The sequence below is a fragment of the Epinephelus moara genome, chromosome 1 (assembly GCF_006386435.1).
Source record: "Epinephelus moara isolate mb chromosome 1, YSFRI_EMoa_1.0, whole genome shotgun sequence".
Classification (NCBI taxonomy): domain Eukaryota; kingdom Metazoa; phylum Chordata; class Actinopteri; order Perciformes; family Serranidae; genus Epinephelus; species Epinephelus moara.
In genome coordinates, this window is record NC_065506.1 from 20240548 (window position 1) to 20264543 (window position 23996).

The window sequence follows — 23996 nt, forward strand, 5'->3', positions numbered from 1 at the left end:
AAATACGCTGCCTCAACATTCTTTATCAGACTCTTACACAAACACACACACACACACACACACATAAGGCAAACAATAAAGAGTCTACAATGACTAGAATAGAATAGAACATAATAGAATAGATCTGTTAACCTTTTGCAGCCTACTTGTTCCACATTTTGTCAAGTGTGTGTGTGTGTGTGTGTGTGTGTGTGTATCTGTGTGTGTGACTGACTGACTACGTGCACGGTGTACATGTGAACACACACATGCACACGTTTCTGCTCGCCATGGTACAGTAATTTTTTTAATCAAATTGATGGAGAGACACAGAGAAACAAAGAGAAAAAAGACAGAGGCAGAGAGAGGAGAGTTGAAGCCAATTTATGCTTCATGATATGGCTGCGCAGCCCCACATACACACACACATACGCACACACAGGCTGCTAACAGTGGTAACAACGTGTCAAGGCGAGCGCCAGGCAGCTAATTTGAAGTCATTAGATGTCTGCCGTACTGGCAACAATTTGTTACGCTCACACACGCACAAACACACACACAAAAACACATCGCATACACACACTGAGTTAAGAGCCGTCTGCGGATAGCGAGGAGGCTAAATTGTAAACTAATTTAAACATCACTCAGCGTTAGAGAGGCTGCCTGCAAGACAGGCCCCGGGATAACAAGGCTAGGGTACGTGTGTGTGTGCGTGTGTGTGTGTGTGTGTGTGTGTGTGTGTGTGTGTGTGTGTGTGTGTGTGTGTTGCTAGTCATGTTTGACACACAGACTCACCCAACCTTAGAGACTTGTGACAACACACACACATATACACACACATATCTCTTTGATTGGTTCTTTTATTCTAAAGCTGCGTGTGTATGTGTGTGTGCACGCTCATTTCCATACTGATATGGCCTATATGCAAACATTTGATATGTCATTAGGAGAGGAAAATGAGGTTTCAGACCCAGTGTGTGTCTCTTGTTATCCCGAAAGGAACGGGACACGATCACACGTGCGCACCTCACACATGCACATGTGTGTGTGAGTCAGAGCGAGAGATGAAATGCATGCAAACACATAAACACAGACAAGTGTTAGAAGTCTTTTTGCTGATTCAAACGAGTGGCCTCTCACACACACACACACACACACACACACACATATACACATACGCACATTTATTAGAATATAACTATATGAGCTGTATCCTGTCACTCTCAGGAAACTGTGGGTATGTGGAAATATTGTCAGAGTTATTATTCAGCGGGCGTGAAAGGTTTTGGCGTCCAATAATATGGATTAGTGAAGAGAAGATCTCATTTTAATAGCTCTCATAGAGACAACTCCAGTTGCATATTAGGCTGCATGTCATAGTCAAGTGTGTGTGTATGTATGTATGTATGTGTGTGTGTGTGTGTGTGTGTGTGTGTGTGTGTGTGTGTGTGTGTGTGTGTGTGTGTGTGTGTTGCTAGTCATGTTTGACAAACAGACTCACCCAACCTTAGAGACTTGTGACAACACACACACATATACACACACATATCTCTTTGATTGGTTCTTTTATTCTAAAGCTGCGTGTGTATGTGTGTGTGCACGCTCATTTCCATACTGATATGGCCTATATGCAAACATTTGATATGTCATTAGGAGAGGAAAATGAGGTTTCAGACCCAGTGTGTGTCTCTTGTTATCCCGAAAGGAACGGGACACGATCACACGTGCGCACCTCACACATGCACATGTGTGTGTGAGTCAGAGCGAGAGATGAAATGCATGCAAACACATAAACACAGACAAGTGTTAGAAGTCTTTTTGCTGATTCAAACGAGTGGCCTCTCACACACACACACACACACACACACACACATATACACATACGCACATTTATTAGAATATAAGTATATGAGCTGTATCCTGTCACTCTCAGGAAACTGTGGGTATGTGGAAATATTGTCAGAGTTATTATTCAGCGGGCGTGAAAGGTTTTGGCGTCCAATAATATGGATTAGTGAAGAGAAGATCTCATTTTAATAGCTCTCATAGAGACAACTCCAGTTGCATATTAGGCTGCATGTCATAGTCAAGTGTGTGTGTGTGTATGTATGTATGTGTGTGTGTGTGTGTGTGTGTGTGTGTGTGTGTGTGTGTGTGTGTGTGTGTGTGTGTGTGTGTGTGTTGAAGGAGGAATGTGGAGCGGTCAGGTGAGAGAAGGAGGCAAATATTTAAACAGGAACGAATGAGAGAGTGAATTAAAAGAAAGAAAGGCCATTCAAAATGAGCCATTTATCTGTCTGTAGAATTAGTCTTTTCATCCTCTCTTTTCTCTTCTCTTACTCCCTCATCCTCCCTCTCTTTCCCTCACTCTCTGTAATAACTAAATGACTACCGGGCAGTCATGCCAGCAGCTCTTATCTGGACTCGTGGACACAAAAGAGAAAGACAGACAGGCGAGCACTTGACTTGACGAAAGAGCAAGGAACGAACAAATGAATGAATCAACGAACGAAAGCCAGAACCTATAACACAGTCTATTTTACCAGAACCAGAGGCCTTGCCATTAGTGTTTTTTTTTTTTTTTACAACCCCCCCTCCCCCATTCTTTCTTTATTCAAGGAAGAAATTGCTCTCGGGCCGCCCCCCACTTCCCCTCCACTATTCTCCTGCTTCCCTATCTCCTCTTACTTGCTCTTTCTTTTCTTTACAGTCTTTCTCCCTCTCTTTCTTTCATTCCCTTTTCAATTTTGACACTCAGGATAAGCGGTCTATGTGTCGGCAGTAACGCAGTATGATTGAGCTGTAAAATCGGGGGATGGGAGGTGGAGGGGGGGGGGGGGTTGCTGTCTGTCTATTCATTTAATCGGCCTTTATGGAGATATGGGAGAAGGGGTTTGGGTGGTGGTGGTGATGGGATAGGAAGGGAAGAGGGAAGTCCTCTTGCCTCTTGCATGCGTCTCTCCATCATTCTGTCTCTTTTGGCCATTTATTGGCCTCTCCTTATCATTTCTTCTTTCTCTTTCTTCCTCTTACCCCATGTGTGGACTTGGAGATGGGTGTTGAAATACCCAACGGTGAAGAGGAGGTTTGAAATAAAACATACAAGGCTGAGGTGAAAGAGGGAAAGTGTAGGAAATGGGAAGAGAATGGGAAGCAGGGAGGTCACATACATTACCTCGGTATAACCTAGATACTCCCAAAGAGCCTTTAACACAATACTATTCTGACCCGGTGGCTAAATATCCCCCACCTCTTCAACCTCTCATGTGACCTCCCTCTTTTTCTCTTTCTCTACTTCTGTCTCTTTCTGGTGCTCCCTCCTTTTCTCCCTCTCTCTGACCTGACCTCCCACCCTCTCTCTCCATGGTATCCTTAACCTCTTCATTATCAAGTCAACCTCATCTCTCAGCCCTATCCCCTCCCATGCCTCCCACCTCCCCTCTTTTCTCTCATCCCCCTAGCCAGCCATTCTGTCTGCGTGTAACCCCTTTTACATTGCCTGTTCGTGGCGGGAATTTTGCGCTGATATTCTGCCTTGCCGTTATGTATAGGTAAAATCCAGAATGGGGGGCAGAGTTGTCTCACCTGTAAGAGGTAGGAGCGGTGCCAAATCAACAGCTGTAAAAGGGACAGACTGGGACAGGTGTGACGTTTTGAAGACGTGTTATGTGTGCGACCCACCACATGTAGATTTAAAAAGCAGCTAACAACAGTTGGCAGCTAGCTCAAAGAAAAAGAACAGCAACTACAGATGCCACAAATGTCCGGGAGCTCCTGACCCTATGAGCAGAGGACAAGATCAGCCGCCAAATATCGTCGTTGCCATGTTGTGCCATTGTTATTGTTTAAAAAGCGCTGCCCCATGCATATACTGTATGTCACATCAGACACCAAGGCTGCTGTGCTACACATCATGCACGTCAATGCCTGCATGCTATTGTAAACCACACACTGAGGGGTCTGTGTTGCAGCCCTGTCTGTGTGACAAGAGGGCGTGTATGTCTCTACAGATGCGGTGATCAGGGTTTATCGCCTTATTTTTTGATAGGATAGCTGTAGATAAACCGGAAAGGTGGGAGACAGAGGGGGGTTGACATGCAGCAAAGGGCCGTGGGTCGGAGTCAAACCTGGTCTGCTGCAAAGCACTCAGCCTAAATGGCGCATACACTCCAGCAGGTGAGCTAGAGGTCGGGTAATCTGGGTTTATTGAGTCCAAGTTCAGCTCTAGATTTTAAAACGATGCTCAGCTGCTCATCAATCAGATCACTCATTCAAATATGTCTTTGTGTCTAGCATTGGTACATCACAGCATTCTCAGTGAGGCACCCAATGAGCAAAGCCCTCCTTCATCTTTGCCTCTGCTGTTGTGCGTCTCTGCTCTTTCTCTCTTGGTCATGTTATAAATGGTTTTCACTTAGAGATTTAGTCAGCCAGTTGAGCAGTTGGTCATTCAGACTGCCAGACAGACAGTCCGTCCGTTAGTTAGCTAATCAGTCAGTCAAGTAACTGCACGGCCAGTCAATCAGCCAGAAAGACACCCAGTCAGTCAGCAAATATTGATTAATAGAAGTGTCCTGCTCCTTTTAGCAAATCAAATGTTGAGTCTCGGCAGCCAAGGGGAACCTCTGCACACACACATATACAGACGTATACACATGGATACACACGTCCTCGACTCTGAAAGTGCAGCTCTGTAAATTAACACTGACACACATTATAACACTTCACAATGAGATCCAAGAGATGCAGAACAGCACCATGTGGGTGTGTGCATGTGTGTGTGTGTGCGTCCGTGTGTGTGATGACAGACGAATGTTAAAGCCCAGACTAGTGATGATGTCACTCTCTGGCCCTCCTTATTATGTCTGGTGTTGTCATCAATCAGCAAAGAGGTTTTGCTGAGGAGTGGTAAATCAGATGAGAAACATCCCTCCATCACCACCACACACACACACACACACACACACACACACACACTCTTTATTCTTTCCCAACTGTTAAATCAATGAGTTTTAATGGCATGAAACTTTTAAAACAATATTGCCTCCTCTATCCCTAATTTCTCCCCTCCCTCCGTGGTCTTCACTGTTCTTCCCCCACTTCATCTTACATTCTGTCTGCTCCTCTCAGTGCCATTACCCTCTGCAGTAAAGAGGCTGGTCCAGGAGCACATATGCACGTAAACTCATGAAATCGCATACACGGAAATACACATGGACACACACAGACAAACGCACAAGCAGATTTGCCCCCATTCTGTCGGCTAAGGCTAGTTCACCTTGACAGTCACAGCATGCTGGGTGCCTTCTTAACACACAGACGCGACACGCAAACATACAGTCCATTCACATAGACACACACATTCAGAGCAGTAAAGAGATAAAAACATTTCCATGGCAGTGTCCAAGCAAAGACATAAAAACAGGTCTTTATAAGCACAACATGCAGAGGTGAAAGATTTGTGGGTAAAAGGTTGAAGGTTTAAAACCAGGTTTAAAAGAGCTTAGTCATATAGCAGAACATTCCAGTGAAATTGCAGAGAAATTTCAAATATATTGGCATCTCTTTTCTAAAAAATTATCGCGTTCGTAACAAACCAGTCAGTTCAGGTAGAGAATATAAGAAACATAACTGACAGCAGTGCATCTTCTTTGAAACAATATAACTGAATCTGCCTTTTCCATATTCTAATGAGATTCAGCTCATAAATAGGACTTTATCAGGATCTGATTTACGCTTAGAATCAGAATTTGATTTACTTAATTGCCTTGGTCAATTTTGTTTCTTTTGTGCTCTCTAGTACATATCTTCATGTTTGTGTTTCCAGTCGCTGTTGATTTTCTCTGAGCTCTGCTGGGCGTGTTTGATTTCCATTTCTGCTCATCCCTGAGCTACATAACACATTTAGAGGTTGATGTCTTCAACTGTGTGTGTTTGCTTATGTGTGTGTGTGTTTGTGTGTGTCTGTTTCATTGTCCACATTCGTGCATCAGAGACATCTTATTTTCCAGTGCACCACCACCACGGTTTCCTCTTGCAGCCCCATACAAACAAACACACTCCTGTTTGCAGATGAAAACAAATATTGATGAAATCAAATTAGGGAAAGAATATTTGATATCTGAGCTTAATGTTTGGATTAAGTTGGACTTTCTTTATTGGATTAAGCCTGGGGGCATTGGAAGCATATCATCAGTATGAGAAAACAGAGGAGAGAAAACATTTTCCTTTTTCTGTGCATTGCTTTTCTTCTGTCTTAACTGCTTTACTTTTTCTTTCTGTTTTTTTTTATAATAAGGTGAGATCAGTCTGAGGGTTTTAATTAGTGATGAAGATGGTTTGTTTTTCTAAACTAGGAAACAGGAAGGAGTGTTTTTAGCATGAAAATCAACAAAAAATGCCCCCTATATACAGTAATAGAACCTACATTTTGTTAAAATGAATGCATCATATTAGAGGGTGAGTCTGGATAAATGCTGTAAACAGTCTTAGACATTTTCCTCCCTTGGGACTATCTGCAGTAAGATTTAGAAAAGAGAGACTATCCGTTTCTTAGCTTTATGTTGTGAAGAATAACTTATTTGTGCCCTATTTGATGTTTTGATGAATACACACATACACACACACACTCCAGTTCTCGCACACATTAATAAGTCTCTGAGGGCACGTTCAGTCTGTGTTGACTCTCCTGTCTGTCCGATGCCCTGTGTTTGTTTTGTCATCACCATGTTGACAGTGTTTCCATGACGATGTGCTTATGATGACACTCACAGCTTTAGGTGCCTGCTTTAAAAACACACATTGTTTAACACACGCACACACACACGCACACAGTATAAATATTCACACACACACACACACACACACACACACACTGGTATTCCCTCTATCAGGTCACACCTTGGTGGTGACACACACCTTATGCCTTCAGAGTCGGGCAACCTGACACATCATACGGACACACACTCACACGTGAAAACACAGCGAGACTCACACATCATACCAGCTGTCGCTGTCGCTGTACCCGTGTGTGTCAGACCATATCAGACCTGGATTCAAAATGAAAAGTAACACACACAGAAGTCACTTTAAGAGTAGTGGCAGCCTGTGGTAGTGCAGCAGTGAGCCTAAAGACAATACAATCCCATCAGCGACAGTATCTTTACTAACTTCAGCACTATTATTAAGTAAGTAAATACCTGTATGTTAAGAATTACACTGATTTTAAAAGTGGTATCTCACGGCGATCTGTTTTTTTCTGACTGTTTAAGATTACGGCTTCTCATTGAAAGTAATTTTAATCATTTTAATTCTAATTTCTTAGGAAAAAAATAAAGTCATGAAAGGCATGCAGTGGATAAATGTTCAAGTAAAAGTGAGAAAAAAAACACAAATATTGAAGTCATGAGATTTGCGCTCAGCAGCCCATTGCTGTTTTTCTTATTAGTTTGATTACATTAGCAAATCAAATTCATTTGTCTATCAGCCTTTGAGACACAGCCTGCAATCTGAGTACACTGACTAATCTGCATCAAATAATGTCTGTCACACACGCGCACACAAAACACACACACACCAGAGAGAAGCCGCATACATCAGCATGCGCACAAGCATGCGTACACAAGCGCATACATCATAAACGCACCCGTGAACACACAAACGTACACTCCTAAAGTAGCACTAATACACAGTGAATGTGCACTAATGCACACACACACACACACACACACACAGACGTGCACAGTTTTATAATATGTGACATCAGACGAGCAGTAACAAATAAATCAGCACACCATCTGAGCCCATCATCATCTAAGTCATCACTAGCAAACAGTCAGCTTTTACCACTTTCAATTTGCTTTTGTGTGTGTGTGTGTGTGTGTGTGTGTGTGTGTGTGTGTGTGTGTGGTGTGTGTGTGTGTGTGTGTGTGTGTGTGTGTGTGTGTGTGTGTGTGTGTGTGTGCCTGAGGAAGAGAGAGAGAGATGATGTGATGTGATATGATATGATATGCTGGCGGGGCATAAAGATAGATGATCATAATTACGCACAGGCCAAACTCCATTTCAAATCATCATCATCCTATTCTATCTGTTGGGGCACACATGTACGCACACACACACCAAAAGCAATATAAAGAGTTCACACACATACAGGGATTCGCAGACAATCGCACACACACATATCACACACCTATGCATGCAGCAAATCTAGTGGAAGGAAGGACAGGCTTGTCATGGCATCACATTATTTCTGTCGGTTCATGCAAAGTTCACAGACAGCCACGAAATAGTTATTCTCTATCTCTCTTTCCACGTCCTCCCTCTTTCTACTTATCTACTTTCCTCACTGTTTCTGTCTCTATTTCTCTTTTCTCCTCCTTATCTATATCTATTCTATTCTTGTTATTCGCTCTGCTCAGTCTTTCTGTTCCTCCTCCCACCGTCGCCTTCATCTACCTCTCTTACCCTCGTCATTGATCCTCACCTCCTTCCCCCCCTCCCTCCTTTTTCTTCCCTCTCTTCCTTGTTTTGTGTTTTTGTTTATTCCCCACTCCCCCTTTGTTTTGCTTTCCCCCTCTCACTTGTCCTTTATGGCTGATACTCCTCCTGCTACCTCTTCCACCTTCCCCCTTTCTTCCACCTCTCCCCTTCCCATCCTCCACTCATCATTCTTAAATAACAGTCCGGAGGATTCATCCTTTCCATCAGGGAATAAGCAGGTGGGAAAATAGGATTGGAGCGTGCCTGTCACCAGCTGGGGACGACTTATGGTCTGTGCACACAACACACACACAGAGGCAAATTAGATATACAGTATAGGTAAAAACACACAAAGACAGGTACACCTCGTGCACATACACAAGAAAACACCTGCAGATAAGCAACAGTTTGGGGCTGCCCCTGTGCCTCTGTGTAGCCCAGTGGTGAAAGGTAAAATGAAATAACCATGTCAAATGTTTTTTTTAAATATAACCATCCACTAGCCTGTTGGTTCTTTATTTTAAGGTACCTACATTTCGTATGATTGCTGGCAATAAGTGCAACTCATAGATGGGCAACCAGTTAGAGGCTGTGTCCACCAAAGTGTTTTTTCCTGAGGCCAGCGCATTTTTTTAATTCGTTGCAATTGCAGCACAGCGACAAATTTACGCCACAGACTTTAGCAGCGTACAATTCATTTAGTATCTAATCTGCATTGAGCGCTGCGCATTTGGTGTTAGGCATTTCTGAAGGCCCAGAGTTAGGAAAAAATAAAAAAGGTTAAACTTTGTAATTTTTTATACAACCGTCCGCTTACAGTGGAGGAGGAGCAGGACAAATACCACATGTACAAGTGCTGAGCAACAGTGGAGCAGAAATATATTAATGTACTGTATATATATATATTTATATTAATATACTGTATGTTTACTCTCATGAACCCACACAATCTGGCCTCTCTCCCTCCATGTTTTGGCTGTCCCCTCATCCAGAGCAGGTACTTTACCTTGTGCTGACATTTTTACTTCTGTGGATATTTTGTATCACAGCCACCAGACGCAACCAAAGCGTCTCTGCTAAATAAACACTGCACTTTCAAAGCGCTCTCAAGTGCTCCCAGCAGGGTGTTTCCTGAGGAGTGCCTGGCGTGTTCAGAGGTGACATGATTGATATATAAAGTCATTGCAAAGATTTAATGAGAGCAAACAGACACATTTGCAGACTTTTGGGGTCTAGGCAGTGTGAATTTAGATGAAGCTGAAGCTGAGAATTCTTTGGACTTGAGCAGAATATTTATGCTTATTTAGAAGCTCTGTGACCAACACATTCTCACTCCAATCTAGTCACGTATTGACGTTAAGTCATGGACTTTCCACGTCCACATACGTCATGCAAGGTACCCTGGGTGGGTTGGTTGTTGACATTCTGGGACACCGTGTCAAGTTCAGCCTGTTTGATGCATTTTCTTCTTTCAAAATACACCTCCGTTTTCACAGGAAATTTACTGTTTACCTACAGTTTCTTTCAAAAATAAACGCACGACATCAGTACAACACAGCAAATTGATGTTTTTTTTTCCTTCAACAACAAACACACATGGTTGGGTTTAGGCAACAAAAGCACATAGTTAGGTTTAGGAAAAACGGACAAGGTTTGGCTTTAGAATCTTACGGGACGCGAACACCACTCTCTCAGGTGAAAGTTGGTGTTTGTTGGACCCATCCACCACCACTCCCACCCGCCTCAGTCAGACTTTCATGCTGATGTTAAAGGACGCCTTTTTTCGTTGGTTTCTGACGCCACAAGTCACTGCCCATGCGCTGGATTTCGTCGACTTCGGAACGAGACCGTTCTCCCATGACACCACTTTTCAGAGACAAGGAGAAAGCAGAGAAACAATAGAAAGAACACGGGCTGTTTTATGAACTAACATGCAGCCACTATTCACACACATGGTTGATAGCTATGCTTATAAATAATAACGCAAGGCATACGTTTGCTTTGTGTTCAGTGTGAACATACTTTTAGGGATGCTGTTCGTCCAACACAGAATTTCCAACCAGATGCTGTATGATCAAAACTACAACCAAAAGTCCTCACGGCAACAGGCCCTTCTTACAGCATACTGTCTTACTGCTGTTTTATTTAATTTGAAACACCATTTTATCTTTTTAGTTCTTTGTTCTCAGTTCCAACGTCCAGTTTCATTTAAATGCATTTTTATGGTTTTTGTTACTTTGGTTGTTTTTTCAGTAATGTGCCTTGTGTCGTGTGCATGTGTTTGTACACAGCACTTCATCCTTATACAAGTGTGTCACTTCCCACCTGGTACATGGCGCAGGACCATGTCTGTGGTCCCAGTGTTTCACCGCACGTTCACACACAAAGCACACACACACACACACACACACACACACACACACACACACACACACACACACACACACAGCAGTAATAATGTGTGTATTTTTGTGTCTATTTAATCTTGATGGGATGTTTCATCTGCAGGCTGCTATCACAGCTGGCTGCCTTATTGTCTGGGTCAGACTGATGGGTATGTGTGCGAGTGTGTGTGCTTCTCTGTGTGTGTTCTCTTTCAGTTTGTGTTCCCCTGTTAGTCTCATGCATGCATATGTATTTACCTACAACTGTTTGTTTGCCTATACAAGAGCAAAAACATTTCTCTCTGATATATCTAAACACTGTATACCTATATGAACTATATGTATATATGCAATTGTGTGCATTGTGCACATGTGTGTGCTGTCCATCAAGCCACACACACAGCCGTACCAAACCATTGGCTTGGTTGCTGATGATGACATATGAGTTCCTGGCCTTGGTAATGGCTGTTAAATCTCATAATTACACGCTTCTTTATTGCAATGCATAATGACCCCGCAGCACTATTGGACAATTAATTAAGATTTTCAGCCCAGGCTTTTTCAGGCCCAGATGAGGAGGTGGAATGAGGTCTAATGTTCGTGTCTTCGAGCTAGGACATTAAGGCATGATGCTGTAGGAGAGAAGGCTGTCTCTCTGCGTGCATTCGTTTTCATCTCTGTCTTTCTTTCCGTCTGTGTGTGTCGTCGTCTTTCTCTCTGTTCTCTCTCCTCTCATTGCTCCATTGTTGAGCCCTTCCTCTCAATGCTTGTCCTGGATGATGATATTGGAGACCATATCTCTAATCTGTGAATAGTAAATTAATCCCTGTGGAGTTTCTGTGGTCCTCTCTCTATGGAAAGCTACGGGGGATTAGGAAGATAGAATCAACACAGCCTTATAATCTCATATACAGACACCGGGCTCGGACAGGGACCATTGGGTTCTGTTTTAAAGTCACAATCAGCAAGTTTCTATTCATACATCAATATCGCTTCACAAAAGAAAATCTCTCCGATGTCCACTCCACAATTTACTTCTTTTGAACTACTATATTTATACCATTCACATTTATTTTTACTTTGGTATCCCTTTCTAATGCAAAATGTTGTTTGTGACAGTGACAAAATAAACATGAGAGCAAATAATTTTATGTAATCCTCTTTGAAAACAAAAACGTCTCCTGCCCAGCGGGTTTGGATAGCAGGGCAGCTCATTTGCTGATGCTTGGACTATGGATTTTTTCTTTTCAGGAGAATATGTTATGGCAGGATATTGTTCTGAAAAAGTAATCCACCAAGAGATCAATAGACTGTCACAACCAAGTTAATTGAACAAGCTGGGAAAATGAATTCATTACAAGATAGATAGATAGATAGATAGATAGATAGATAGATAGATAGATAGATAGATAGATAGATAGACTGATTTAAAACCCCTGTTTGATCTTAATCTTGATCATGACCCAGTTGTCCTTCACATCATTTCCACATAATTTAATCACTGCCTATGTATTCTCTGCTGATTAAACCTGTTTAAAGTTGGTATTGTTGCCAACTGACAAAGCTTGTGGTAACATGCTTGGCAATATTGTGTGCCACTGAGTGAATGGTGGCGATGGCCTGAGAGGGACTCACTCTTTGTGTGGAGTCTCAACAGACACGGGGTGACTTTCCCTGGGGTATGAATTTTGATGTTCGGTCCAATCAGTGTCTTAGTGTGTTTCCTAATGACACTTTTGAGTAAGTGGCAAGACGTCATCAAAACAAAACAGTGCGTCCAGCTGTCTTTTACTTTGTACGTTATTGTTTTAACTGGACAACAGATGAAGGCGTACAAATATTCACATTGTCCTCGTTATTATTTTACCTTTTTCATTTTCAACTGTTTTTTATCTTCGAAACTGTCTGTCAGCAGTATCCGTGTGTGTGTGTGTGTGTGTGTGTGTGTGTGTGTGTGTACGCTCCTCAGTTTTGTGTACACATGGTTAATTCCCCTGACAGATTTGTGCACACATGCCCACATACTCACAGAGTGGTCAGCCCTGCCTGCATTAGCATTGTATCGAAGGAAGGAGAGACAGGATTTAGAGATAGAGGACGAGAGGAAGATAGGATGGATTGAGTAAAAGAAAAAGTAAAAATAGGAAGGTATGACAAATAACGTTGGTAAACAGAAATTGTGTAGAAATTAGTTACTTTACACGTGTAATCCCCTTCATCAAGACATTCTCAAGCAGAGCAGATCATTGTCACTTGAGCAGAACTCTTGACTCCATATAGAGACAAGAAAACATGGCCCCGGTGGAACTGGCTGTGGCACATGCCCACACGCACACTCACACACACTCCCCCACACACTCCTTGACATGGCCCTGGCGGAGCTAGAAGTGGGTAATTAAAATGTAAATATTGATATTTTATTATTTGAAATGCCTCCACTGCAATGCTCTTAATGTCACTCCATCTGTCGTCTCCACAGAGACTCGGGGTTGCCCTCGACGACCGGCTGCCCCCACCCGAGCAACCCCGCCATGGCAAAAGCTATAACACTCGACACACATCTCTGTGTTGCCGCGTCTCCATTTTGGCTCTAATTAAGTGTTAAATATTAGCACCCGCAACCACAGAGGCAGCACACACCACACATGCACACACAGAGAATAGAGCACACAACCCTCCTCTCCACCTCTGTCTCTCTCCCCCTGACTCCCTCCATCACACACACACACACACACACACACACACACACACACACACACACACACACACACACTCTGAGCACTCATCCCCACTACAGCAATGGGAAGATTTTAAGTGTTAATCTTGCAGTGCTGCTGATGGTGTCTAATGTATGCAATTAACAGTCAGCCAGGGCTGAGGGTTTGGTAATTAGCTTGCTGTTCACACTGATTAGAGGCTACTGCAACCCTATGACTGCTCTACTCTCCCCGAGGCCGCACAGAGAAAAAAGGGGGGATGTGGTGGAAGGAGAGGGGGAGGGTGGAAGGGGAAAGAAATAGAAAAAAGATATTTTAGCCAACAATATGAGAGGGGATGAAGGTGAAGGTGATGACGCATACTTGTGTGTGCTATGTGTGTACTAGAAAAGTAACTGATAGTGTACTGAATTCATTCATTTGTTTGTAGGAAAATGTGTCAGCTCTATATTTTTCATTCACAGTATGTGCAACTCAAACAAAGAGTCAACCAGGAATGTTTTTCCTGTAAACTGAGATTAATCATCATCAAAACCTGATCCTGATCTTAACCAGTCTTCAGCAAGACCTAAAATTAAACCAACAATTAGTGCTGGTCATGTCACAGTGCAAACAAAGGCTCCCCTCGAGACATGTTTCAAGACCTCAAACAATAATATGTTTTTAGCAATACTTTCTGTCAGATAATTGTTTTTCCACAAGAAGGTTTAAAATTACATTTACTCCTTCTGCGTCATTACAAAATCCAGAATTTATGAGTACTAGTTCTTTACACACCAGCTCTGATGTCACAAAATCCTGATTCTACGTACACATCCTAAACTGATGTTTGAGGTTAGCACAGAGAAACTTTCCACCCTCAGCAGACGGATGTGAAAACAGCCTTCTAGCATCAAACTCTGCACATATATCACTCTGCACAGTGAAGGTCAAACATCCAAGTGAAGCACCAACAAGCAAAACACACTTTTGAGTGGAGGGAGACCTTAGATGTTTTGTTCTATTACAGCAAAGTAGTGTGACTTGAAGTGTTTGGAGATTCCATTCTCTTATTTTTTTTTTGTACATAAGCAAAATAATTCAACCCTGATGCATAAAAAATCTTCCCAAACATCTGAACAGATAGGAGTGACAACAACAATAGAAAACAGATTTGGTGTCAAGTAACGTAACCGCGGGTTCAGTGGCCTCGGTGTCTTCAGTCTTTACACACTCACTGGAGTTAGATGTGTTTAAAAGAATAACAAACTTAAAGCATGATCACATAAATGTGCATGCAGGAGACGTGCATATAGATATATTTCCAATAATGACGAGGAGAATTGAGGAAAAAAGGGGAAAAGAAATAGAGTGTAATTCTGTTTCATTCTTGTCATCTCATCACACACACACACTTTTGATACACTGACAGGATTTCTGTAGAGCAACTTGATTTTAGATTCGATAACACTTAATTTGTGATTTGCACTTTTTTATCATCTCAACTCCACTTGACACATGATGTCTTTTATAATCTAAGAGACGATACACGTGTGTGTGTGTATGTGTGTACGTGGATGTGTGCCCTGTGTGTGAGTGTGTCTTTAAGCCCCTCTAAATTAGCTGGTTCTCTGGGTAGATTTGTTTCCATTTCGTTGCGCATCTCTGTGTAATTGGGTCAGCTGGTGGATGTGTGTGTGCATGTGTGTGTGTGTACGTGAGTGTGTGACAGCATTTGCCAGCATGCTTGTCGTGTGCGTATATCTTGTGTGTGTTGTTTCAGCTTGGCCAAAGCCATCACAGGGGGTCCGTGTTCATTTGGGCCGGCGTCTGGCCGTATGGTACAAAACAGTTTGAAATGTGCGCACACACACACACAAACACACACACTCAAAAAGCATCACAAGGGAGCACTCGCATTGCACAGCATGCAACAATGTGCACACTAACACAAATTTAAACGCGTGCAGAAAGTGGCATGAGAGAGAGCACTGGAGCCACGTAAGACAGGGTGCACACAGAACATACACACATACACACACATACACACACATGCAGGGCAGCGATGTGCTGGTAACTGTTGGACACTTCCCGTGTTCTAATGCAATCTCTCTCTCAGTGGGCCAGAAGACTTAAATCTGTCCCCTGCAGAACACAATACGTGTACATGCTGCACATAGGCAATCCACTATTCTCCTCGCACCTTCACTGAGCAGCTAGATGATCAGAAAACGGTGTACATCACAGCTCTTAATACCTCTTTTAAAATGCCCCCTAACAAAATAAATTAGCTACACTACATCAAGGCTTTAAGCGGACAGTGGCTGTAGATTTTGTGAGATAATTGCCATCAACCCAATCACAAGAAAAAAATGTTGGCAAAGTGCCTTTCTGCAAACCATTACTTTGTTGAGGATACATTGAAACGTTGCATTAAATCGACACTGTGGTTAACGCGTGGTTATGTTTAGGCACAAAAAACACTTGGTTGTGGTCAGTAAAAGATTGTGTTTGTGCTTAAAAACTTGGTTTTGGACTTAGAACCCTGGCAGGAAAAAGCAGAGATGTCTCAATAAAAAAATAACTGCTTTTCAATTCACTATTCGAACGGGTCACTACAAAACACCCACGTTTGGAGCCTAAAAAGCTGACTGAAACACAGCAGAGACTTTCTAAAACACAACCAGTTTTGTTGTTTGTTGGACCAAACAGTGGTCTGCAGTAGTCTGCAGCTGTCTCGTCTAATTGACGCACCATTCACCATCCCCTCCACCTCCCGATGACAAAGTCAGCTCATATACGGCACTTTAGAAAGATTTCCTTAGATTAAAATTTGTATGAAACATACACATGTAACATATTCTTGGTTTGCAGAAACATATAATGACTGCATTTTCTTCTGGCGACTGGACTATTGTCACATGGCAAGTGTCTACTACATGTCTATTGCATTTGCTTATTACAATATTTTACCTTGTTTTAAACTACGTGTGCTTTTTACTCACATTTGTAATGCAAAGCTCCAGGCCAGGATGCCCCTCTTACAGTACACATCCAGTTTCCTTAACTGTGCTCAGTGTGAATTTATTTTTGCTGTATAGTGTTACATTTCTATGACAATGTGCGAAGCTTCGTCTTACAACTTCAAGGCTGATAACTCCTGATAAGTGTGTGAGTCTCTGCTGTTTAATTGTTGAGACAGACTGAGAAGTTTCCTGTTAAACGTGTCCTGGGGCCATGATCAAATAGGACAGAGCACAGTGTCGCTGGTAACAGAGCAAGCAGGTGCTCCAAGAGTGCAGGGTCTGCTGCAAGAGTGCAGATGGACCAATATTTTACAACCAGTTAATATTCAGACAGTCAGCTTTATACACAGGTAAAATGTACTTTATTAAAACTGAGGATTAAAAGGCATATTTTGATCAGTTCAAATGGCCACTAAGACAGCCTCTCTTATATACAGAAGCTGTCATCTATAGCCAAGATGCAAAACCACTAAACATTTGGAAGGCAAAGGACCCAAATGTGCTTGAGGGAACATAAAATCTGACAAATAAGCCAAACCATTTAAATGCCTGTTAAATCATGTCATTCCAAAAGGAAACCAGTATGTGATGTAAAATTGCAAGCTAACCACAATGTCCCTGATACGATTCCAGCTGGGGACTTCATTTGCATTTCATTACCCTTCTTATGCCTCCATATTTGCCAATGCCCAAAAAAAGGCAAAAATGCCAGAGAAAATCTATTTTTAATTTCAAAAGCCTCTGAAATCTGACTATAATTTTTCAGAGCAATATTTTTTTGCTAATTATGTGGCGATGTTGTATGTAAAAGCTTTGGAGGTTAGAATTTTGGAGATAGCCACACGATGCGAGACACACTGCCCAAGTGCTATTGGCCTATTCTGTCCAAGCCACGGTCTCACACTGGGGGTTAAGTTGGTAGTTGGCTCATTTATATCAAATGTGGTCCAGCAACACTGAGCTGACCTGTTTCTCTGCTGGCAGCACCCTGGCCATGTTCACACACATAATCACCGGGACCCACTCCTTCTCTTGACATTGTGAGCTGTCAGTTTTGAAGCAACATATTATATTGAGCTGATACAACAATTAAACTTTTGAAGTCATGCTTGTTACCAGAAATGGCTTTTGGCTTCAGAAATGCAACAACACAGCTACCGTAGGTGCCCAGAAATGAATGACATTAAGGATTAAGCTTAAATGTTCAAGAGAAAGACATTTCTGTATTTGTTATTGAAGTAAAGGACGAGGTCTTGAAATCACAAATGTCACATTTGTAAAATTGAGACACTTTCTACTTGCAGCTAGAAATGTAACAATTTATCACCATAAAATTGCTCTCAATGCCGTTATGGGACTGTAAAGAAATCTGTCGCAATATTTGAAAGTTATTTTGCCACTTCAGCTACGTTCTGTCATCTCTGTTTGTCAAAAATTGGCACGGCCCAACAGTAACACTTGCCATGGGGCAAATTCTATGTTCAGACAAGTAGAATGATTCATGCTGCCGTCCAGTTTGGCAAGTGAAAAATAAATGTATGTAATGTTATTTGAAAATATACTACGTAATTAAGTTCTTGAGTTCTTCCAGCTGAGCTGCGCGTGTGAGTCTGTCTCACCAGCAAGCGTTGAACAGGACTGATAAGAAAAATCTGACATGCTGGACGTGACAGAAGTTAACTCTGGGGTAAACAGTGTCGTTCACGACGTAACATTACTAACATTTAGTATCATTGAAATCCTGCATGCAAGAGACTTACTCCTTTTTGCCCTGAAGGTAACTGATATGCTGTTCCAGCAAGAGCTCTAGTGCAATTGTATCTCTTACAGAAGCTTTTTGGAGACTATTTACACTGACAAGACATTATCTTCTATGATTATTTATCAATTTTACTTTGATGAAAACAGTTATGTTGCTGTTAGCCATCCATGATGCCTAGTCTGTTGACCCATCAAAGGTTATGTTCCTGACTTATTGACCAATCAAAAGCTCTGTTTCTGATAGTGTGGCAGCTCTGATTTCAAAGGCGCTGCACAATGGAACAAAGAGCAGCCATCTTGTTTTTGGCTTAAAAGGTCTCGCCAACCATGTTAAACTGGCCAGGTGCCAGGCAAAATAGGCAATTAAATGATGGTAAAGTGAGAATCATCCCAGCCATGTAATTGTTACCTGTTAATTATATATTCTATATGTTAAGAAAATAGAACGATTGTCAAAAATCCCTTTTGATTTTATTGTTTTTTCAAAAGCTTAATCTCTCGCCCTGATTGTATTGTCTTTGGCTGAGCAGTAAAGGGCACAGTCAAGAGACAAGCTCAGACCCAATTTTGATATTGGGATGAATATGTATCTTAGACTTTTTGTCAGGGTAATATCGTACCACAGGTTTTTGGTATTGTTACACCCTTACTTGCAGCACACAGGTGTGAGAAAATATTGCAGAAGAAACAAATGATTTAGTTCAGTGTGTAGTTTTTGCAAAAAGTCCTGTTTTTTACCACAGTGACAGAATATGAAGACTAGTCATGTGTTAATAACGCGGACCAGATCAGAGATGCAACCAGTTTTCACACTTGTCACATTAATACACACACACACACACACACAGACACACAGACATAGAATAGCTTTCTTTAATGCATCAGTTATTGTAGGCGTACATGGGCACCATCGTACAAACACACAGAGACTCGTATGCACATACAAGCAGCTTCTAAAACGCCACAAACTGTACTCACACAAGTGCACGGGTACTCATAAGCATCACGATCAGTTCTCACTGGTTCCCATTTGCCCTGTAACCACAAGAAAACAAATATAGGCCTCCTGGATATGTGTGTTGGTGTGTGTCTGTGTAGCAACTGGGGCGTGAGAGAGGGCTATCCTGTGTGTGTGTGTGTGTGTGTGTGTGTGTGTGTCTGTGCCAGACTGTTGTGCGGTCTCGGGTGTAAACGTGCAGTCAGGACTCATTTGGCAGACAAACAGGCCGCAGGGTGGCTGGGGAATCGACGTGTGTTTGTGTGTGTGTTTGTCTTTATGTGTGTGTCTGATAGAGCAAAGGGAAGAGAAAAAAGAAAGAGCGCGAGAGCAAGCAGTAGAGGTTAAGTCTGCATGACTGCACTGCAGCCTCTTTCTGTCAGACCAATGTATGGCACACACACACATACCTACACACACCACACGCTCGCTTTCTCTCTCTGTACCTTCATAGATAAAGGAGAATGTCCTAATATTTTAGCAGACACGGCCAAACAAAAGCACACACACACATATCCAACCAAGTTTTGATCATTAAGTTGACCCTATGCACCTCTTAGCTTATCCAAATCATTATGTACACACTCAGGGTCCGGAATTAACACCCAGCAAGCGACAAATGTGGGTAGATTTTCCATTTGGTGGGAAATCTCAGAGGGGCTATCCACCACGCTGGCAGGTAAATGTTTGTCCCAAAATAGCCACGTAATAAAAAACTGCTGAGAGTCTTTACCGCATTTTGGCGTCATTAACTGGTGTGCTGCTCAGCTGCTTCTCTTCTGTCACGTGTGGTTTTACGTGCATCTTGCAGTGAAACTGACCATCTCGAGGGCTCCTAGTTTTGCACCAGGAGGCACTGTTAACCGTACGAGACATTAGCTGATCCGCTAAACCATCCCTTGCCACTGGTCTGCTACTACTGTGGGTACAAAGGGTTATGACTTGTGCCCATTTGCATGGGGGTATTAAATAATAATAATACAGAAGCTCTGAAGTCTGAACCAAGACAGAACACTCTTTATTCCTCCCACAGTGTCAACAACAGCATTTTACAGCGCCACTTCTTCTGTTCTTACCTTTCACAATAAAAGCCGGTGATGAATTGTTCACTGTACTGAAAAATTTTGCGTACCATAACACCCATTATCACAATGAAATGTACTTAAACAAATGCATCTGTGGCAAAAAGGCAATTTATTATGTTGGCCAGTGAAAATGTGCTTGGACGGTCTACAAGTCCTCTTGGCCAGGGAGACAAAAAATTAATTTCTTCACCCCTAGCTTACCTGGTAGATCGGGCACCCCTGTACAAAGGCTACGTTCTTGCTGCAGCAGCTGCGAGTTCGATTCCAGACCCTTGCACTGTGCTGCATGTCATCCCCGCTCCCTCCCGCCAACACTCTAAAGCTTCCCTGTCTAATAAAGGCAATATGCCAAAAAAAAAATCTTTAAAGAAAAAATAATATTCAACCCTGTCTCCTAAAAATGAAGTTTATATACTACTAAATGGTTTTGCTGGAAATGCTTAACAGGAAACATAAATCCTGCCCAATGTTCGAATACAGCAAGATGTAGCATGTACTGGAGATATAAGCATATATCCAATAATGGTGTCCAGGGGGCACATGGCTTTACTTGCAGGTCATGTCCTTAAGCAATTTTCTCTCCTTTAAAGTGTATATTAATATGTTTATGCCAAGCTTTGAACTTTATTTTCATTGTGCATTACTGTACATTTAGCTCAGCCCACCACCACCACTGCCACCACAGTAAACACTGGCTGTTCAACATCCACACATACACAAACACACTCCCACACATAGTATGAGATGCCTTATCAACAATGGGCAGAAAGGAAATGTAATTAGAGCCAAATAGGGAACCTTCTTTTGTCAAGTGAAATCACAGGTATGAAAGAAAGGTCTCCACCCCTCCCACCAGCATCACCATCTCTCCCTCTAACACCTCTCCCGCTTTTTACTTTCTTCTCCCCTCCGCCTCACTCGTTCTCGTGCTCTCTCTCTCTCCATCAATACCTCTCTCTCTCCATCATCAGCACTAAATTCCCATTGATGTTTCTTTTCTTCTGCTGTATCGATCGCTTCATGAGAAGGAGGGGAGGAAGGGAAGAAGGGAGAGATGGCGTTATCTGTTAATTAATTTGTCCTGAAGCTGGCCGCCTATTAATCAGACAGATAAGAGGCATTGGATGGCTGAACAGCGCAGACAGGCTGGTGGGGAGGGGAGGGGGGTCGGGGCACACACACACACAAACAGGGAAATACACACAGATGAAGAGGCACATGCAGGGACTCACAGAAACATAAATATATATAGGAATGTATGCATACACAAAGGACATAAACATGCTGATGAAACAACAAACCAGCACACTTACAGTGCAATTATGTATATTATGATCAAGGACACATTATAGGTGTATACATATTCACACACCACACACACACACACACACACACACACAAACCACGTCCTGATAAAAATCATTGATGTACCTCAATAAGAAAAGCTGCACTTTCAGCTCAATAAATTAATCACAGGGGTTTTAATTATTGGTGTGTGTGTGTGTGTGTGTGTGTGTGTGTGTGTGTGTGTGTGCATATAACTGTGCATTTTAAGTGTAATTAGGAGGGAGATTATTTTTGATGCATCAGGGAAGTGTAAACTATATTATCAACATATAGCTAATCATTCAGGAGTGTTTTGGACGACTCTTACAATTTTTTTTACCTTGTGTGTACTTGTGTATTTTTGTTCCCATGACTCCGTGTATATGTATGCATATGTGTGTGTGTGCCCACTTTTTGAGCCTTGTGTGCCCCCACTGCCCCCGGATCAAATTCCACCAGAGGGATGTGTGCGAATTGATTGAACCCTGCGTGCTGCTCCCAACGCCAAAGCACTGAAAACACACACACACACACAGACAGGTTAAAACGCACAACCAGTGACACCATTAAATGATATTAACCCCTCACTCATGTCTTCCTCTCTTCACTTGACCCCAGGGTTTAAACACATTCAATAAGTGTGTGGGTTAATTTTAGCAGTGCCCATGCTTATTTCCCCTGCCCACGATGAGTGGTGAAGTCCTAAGGACCCCCTAAAGACATCTGTGAAAGGGATGTGTGCGTGCATGTGGGTGTGTGCATGAAGACCCCCTTAAGAAATTCACCTCTAATCCCTTCTGATGATTTCATTAAGTAGAAGAAGACACTGCCAGTTGGCAACAGTACTGCTCGCTTCACTGTGCCCTGTGTGTGTGAATGTGTGTGTATCAATCATACGCAATTGGATTCATTCCAGTGTGTTCCTATGCTTTTTTGTATACTGTGTGTGTGCGCAGCAGTGTCTGTCTACTGTACATAAGTGTGCGTGCGTGTGTGTGTGTGTGCGTGTTGGAGCTGTTAACAGTTGTAGATAGAATGAATTAGAGCACATTACAAACAACAATAGCCTGCAACCTGGACATAATGAGACGCCTGCCATTACCCATCAACACACTGTGAGATAAGAGCCCCTAACGCACATGCACACACACTAACACACACACACACACACATAGTCTTGCACACCTACCATCTCAAGAGGAGGCACATGGCAGCAGATGTTGTTGAGGAAATATCTTCCTTCTCATCTGCCTGCTTCTCCTGGCAGGATGCTCCTCTCAAACACACACACACACGTCCACACACACACACACACACACACACTGGATGGCTGCGGTGAGGTCTGACAGGTGTGCTCACATGGGCCACTGTCTTTGCCTTTCCTATGAAGGCTTGCACACACACCAAAACACACACACATGGGTAGGCAGGCAGGTGTGAATGGGCAGGTGTGTGAGGAGAGGACAGCTGTGAGGAAAGGTGTGAGTGGGCAGGTGTTCCATTAAAGAGATAGACAGACAGGAAGCGAAAGACAAGAGAGGGAGAGACAACAGGCGTTAGTCTGCTGCACTTAAGTAAGAATGTAAGATATGAAATGAAGAAGTGGAAATATTACAAACAAAATGAGAGTGGAATAAAGGAGACATTGAGCACAGGAAGTGCAGACAAAAAGCAGTAGACAAAAAAATGTGAAACAGAGAGAGACCGAAAACAGACACGACATGGAGACTGAAATGTATCAAGATGGATGGGGGAAAAAAATGGGTGACGGCAGAATCAGACACACAGATGGTCAGTCGTAGATAGACACTGACAGATAAAACGGCATGGATTGCGATTGGAGAGACAGACAGGTATAGACGTAGGCAAATAGAAAGACATGGATTGACACCGGAGAAAGCAGGAGTTTTGAGGCCATAGCAGCAATTAGTCTGTGTGTTTGAGCGGTGCAGCAGCGATGGCCAGCATTGATCCATGGAGGCTGTGTCAGGGGGAGATAAGGCCTGCCTTTCCCCAGAGAACGGCCCTGGGCACAGGGGAGAGGGGAAGAGGAGGAGGAGGAGGAGGAGGAGGAGGAGGAGGACTGTGGTCAACTGGATGGATGGAGGGTGGGCAGGGAGAGAAGAAAGGAGAGCCGATCTTGACCCTCTCACCAGCTTCAAAACAAGCTTTACTCTCTCCTTTTCACTCTCTTTGCTCCTCTTAAGTTTTACTTTTAAAAGCCAATTAACTTACTTTACTTCCTGCACAGCAAAACAGTA

At 42.7% G+C, this 23996-nt stretch overlaps 1 protein-coding gene across 5 annotated transcripts in view; it reads left to right on the plus strand.

Moving 5' to 3' along the window:
- esrrga (estrogen-related receptor gamma a) overlaps positions 1–23996 on the plus strand; it is an 86993-nt gene that overhangs the window by 49639 nt on the left and 13358 nt on the right. The window lies entirely within an intron of this gene.